The following is a 4,443-nucleotide window of genomic DNA, read 5'->3' on the forward strand; positions in this document are numbered from 1 at the left end:
CTGGTGATGCCATTTAATTCAGTTGGTGACCACTCATTCTGGTTAGGCTGGCTCTGTGCTTCTTACTCACAAGTGAAAAAAAAAAAAAGTATAATAGGAAACTCTGCTACTCTCCATGGGTCTGTTTTGAAGGGTTGTTTCCTAGTAGTAGTGGTGGGTTGCAACATCAATTCCATTTTCTCCTCTCTCTCTCTCTCTCTCTCTCTCCCTCTCTCTCTCTCTCTCTCTCTCAGGATTCGCATGCATTGATCATATTATTAGTTACAGGAGCGCGTTCTCACAGCCACGGGCCTCTCTCTCCATCAGATGCTTAGAGGGGCCCAGAGAGGAAGGGTTGCAACCACTGGGCTCATCCCCTTTAAAACAAAGGCTCTCTGGCACTGCCAGTTGCTGCCGCAAATGTTTCTGGGTTGCCAGGAGGAGATTCTGATCAGAGCCCATAGTGCAGGTTGCCCTAAAACTTTAGAAATGTGATTAAGATTTTCACCATCCTCAAATCATAGTGAAACTTATTTACTGCTTTACTCATCAGTTGAACTAACTGATCCATGTTTAGATGTTGTCGCCTGACAGTGTTATATGGTTCGTCACAGTTTACTTGGATGGAAAAAGACAACTCAAAAGGTTAAGGATTGTGTTTAATTTACATGTACGATGATTTTAAAGTTCTGTAATCTCTTCAAAATTGGGAAAGTTGAGCTAATTAGGTAATTGATGCAAATAATTTTATGGTTTGATTTAATTGATTTAATGGTGAATCTACTTATCCAAATTTACTGAAGATTATGAAAGCTTTCCAGATGCTACAGAATAAAATTGCATCAAAGACAAAAAAAAATTATGAATTGTAGATTTTATAATACTTTCAGAATTCTAGGGCATGTTTCTACTTAGACTGTACTTTGCTGAGAAAGCAATAGGTTTAAAGTGGGGTTGTGTGTGTGTGTGTGTGTGTATCTATATATGAGCATAAACTAAAGCAATTTTGTATTCTAGTACTTTCTTCCTCTTCAGGCCAATGTTTTCCAATTTGCAAATCTCAACCCATGTATGGGTCAAAACTAGCATAATAGTATGAAATAGAAGAGAATAAGAGAGAATAGAAAGTATCAGAGAACATCACGTGTGGGTATTGTTTTGTGAAACCGATTTCTTAGTGTGCATATGCATATCGGATCGTGATGGAAAATGTATTACATTCGGTTGTGGTAAAAGTATTTTGAAAATAGGTGGTTTAGAGCACAGCATTTTTACTTTTGTGAAGAAGCTATAGCATTTCCTTTAACTAACACGGATTCCTACAAAGTATTTTGAGTAATAGACTAGAACAAATGTCTCAGCCAAAATTCCTCATTTCAATTTTCTATCTAAAACCCTGGGCAAAATTTCTGTGTCAGTATGTGGCTGGTGGTATTTACTATCCTGGAATCTTCTTTTGCTTTTAGGTGTTGATTTATCTGACTCTTGGAAACTTCTTGGGAGGTTGAGTCCTAAACCAGTTTTGTAAAAAATGTCAGGTTGCCTAGGAAATGAATAAACTCTATGGCATAATGCCATTGTCCAGTGTTGCACATTTTATAGTTTTACTTTTTCTTTATACTTATGAGCATTGAATATTTCACTGTAGGAATGTAAAATACCCATTTATTTTAATAATCCATGCTTCTAATATCTCCTGAAACTATTGTACATGGCCAATTTCTATTGCTTTTACAATCAAAACTGATTCCTAATCATATCTTCTCTGATCTAAAAAAAAGTTAAGGGCTAAAATATTAGACTTTTTTTCTTTCCCTCTTCTTTATTTATTCAGTAGAGGCTTATTCCAACTTCCATTGAGAAATAACAATTTATTCCCAAATATTTGTTTTATTTATCAAGTGACCAGTACAAGGCCCTGTTTTATATTACAGTAGTGAACAATGCGTACAAAAACCTGGCCCTTTGTGGAATTTTCAATATAGCACAGAGAAAACTGGATACGGTTTTAACAAAAGTGCATATTAGTAGTTTATGCTCACACTAAGTGGTCTCCCCATCGGACTTTTTTTTTTTTTTTTTTTTTTTTTTTTAGGAGGTTCCTGGCATTTTAATTAGGTTTGCCATAAAAAGCAACCTCAGCTAATTGCTCTGGCCTCCTTCTCTACCTAACCTTCCATATGCATACAGCTCAGGAACCCAAAGGCCATCCTCCCCACGATCCTCCACACTCCTCTTTGTGGGAGGAAATGTCACTAAATGGTCTCGGCCTCCTGCATACAGTGTGAAACAGAATAAATAAAACTATTTTTATGAGGAGTTGTGTTGCTTTTATCTTAGGGTAGAGTCAGGGGTGGACATAGAGGCAAAGGCTGGGTGAGGTCTGGTATCACTTAGATCAGAATTTGCCTGAGAGGCAGAGTCCCTAGTTCACCGAGAGTAGGGGATGTGTCTAAGAGAAGGGGCTAGGATGGGCTGGGCTGAGGTTCTGTCCGTCCGTGGTTCCCAGAGCTGTGGGCAGGCGGTGAATGAGCGTATCTCCCCTGTGCTGCCTCACCCCTCCCCCATGCTCAGGGCATCTCTCTGTCTGTAGGCACCAGGGCCTGCGGGGTGTCTGACAGTGATATGGTTCCCTGGACCACATCATTCTCATCCACCACTGCAAGTCGGTGAGCCTCTGCTTCCACCAGCCTGTTGATGGTCTCCAGAGTCTCGTGCAGGAAGTGCTTGAGGACACCCTCAAAGTAATGCGATTGATGTTGCTGGGCTTCGGTCACTGACACATCTAGGTTGCTGAAAGTCTTTTCTGCTGCCAGATGGACAATATCAGACTTGGGGTAGTTTTTCACCGCACGCCCTTTTTCATCCACCGCAGGCAGTGCCGAGACTCAGTGCTGTACAAAAACGCTAGAGCCACGTAGATGGGGGCGGTAGTGCGGATACCCGCAGTGTTGCCAGAGGTGCCAGTTTGTAATCCTTTCAGAGGCTAGACATGGGCTCTGGCTTTGGGGACTCGGTGATAAACAATATGAGGAACTTGAGGATGCGCTTGTGGGTGAGATGTACGAGGCGTTGCCCGATTCTGGATCAGCAACTGGCAGCCTCTGGATCTTGTTTTGAATTCATAAAGAGACAGCGTCAAATAAGCTGGCATGAGGAGAAATACAGACATGTCGTTTACAGGAGTCCCATAGGTACACCTCTCTCCTGGTTTATGTCTTGTGTTCTTCCAGCTCACAGATCCATACCAAGGCTGATATCTAGTACCGGTGCAGGACGTGATGATATCAGTGATGGCCAGCGTGCCCACAAAACTTTGCTGCTTACCACCCCACAGAGGGGCAGCTCATACACCATTAGTCACCAAAGTAATGAAAGTTTTCTTCACTTGCAGGGAAATATCAGATACAACCAATCTGGAGCTTGTGGGAATTGGGTCATAGCAGCACTGAGACTTCATGAAGGAAGTCTCTTCATGAAGGTCACTTCATGAAGGAGGATGGATTCTGGGATCTCTTGAGGATGCTCATTTTCCACAGCTGGGAAGCTGTCTGAAGAAGTGACCATCTATTGCAAGAGGTGCCTGCTGGTGTCCTTTGCTTTAGGAAGCTCTCTCCCTGTCAGACTCTTCATAGCTGACTAGGTTTCAGGTTAAGAATTATTCATACAGGTTAGGGAAATATCCAAGGATGATGAGACCACTCAATATCTAAAATAGAAATATAAAGCTGAGATTTTTTTGCTTACTATAGTAACTACAAGCTGCACTGGTGAGGCCTGGGCTCCCTTCACAGAGCAGACTACTGATCTTAAGCCAGGTTTTCAGAAACCCAGAAGTTCCAGAATAGGCAGGCTTTGAGAGCTATGGGTGGGATGATGTCATCTACAGCAGGATCTTTAGGGTGAGGTTGGTGTTGATTGGCTCTCAGAGGCCTGTTTTTTGTTTTGTTTTGTTTTGTTTTATTTTGAGTGGGAGCCTCTCTACGTCAGTTCTCAAGTCTCCCAAAGACTGGTGACATGACCCCACCAGTCTTTGATCATCTCTTTGTTTTCTAACCCCAATAAGCTTTTCATAAATTCATTTTCTGCTTGAAAAGGCCAGGGTTGGTTTCTGCTGCTTATAGCTAAAAACCCTGATGGATACAGAAATCAGTACCAAAAATGGTCAGAGGCAAAAGGCTATCAAGAAAATAAGGGGGAATTTGGGACTAGTCAAGTCTGAGAGCAAGGAAAATTTAATTTGTATTAAGAAGCCTGAATGTGGCAGCCCACAGCATAAGGTGGCAACATAGCTAACCAAAATATCACAGATTATTCCCAGAAATGAAGTGCCCATCAAAGGCAGTTCCTCTGGGATGGTGGCTCTAACTCACTTTTAAAGTGGTTCATTTATATTATGTTTTACGTTGGGAAGAACATAATTATTGGTCAAGTTGAATTATGCAGTTAATTTTTTTAAATTAA

The 4,443-nt window shown here is 41.4% G+C and overlaps 1 pseudogene; it reads right to left on the minus strand.

The window, feature by feature from the left end:
- Positions 1 to 2,448: 2,448 nt before the first annotated feature.
- Positions 2,449 to 3,552, minus strand: LOC107519067 (annotated as a pseudogene).
- Positions 3,553 to 4,443: the final 891 nt, after the last annotated feature.

The sequence above is a fragment of the Rousettus aegyptiacus genome, unplaced genomic scaffold, assembly GCF_014176215.1.
Source record: "Rousettus aegyptiacus isolate mRouAeg1 unplaced genomic scaffold, mRouAeg1.p scaffold_m13_p_13, whole genome shotgun sequence".
NCBI lineage: Eukaryota > Metazoa > Chordata > Mammalia > Chiroptera > Pteropodidae > Rousettus > Rousettus aegyptiacus.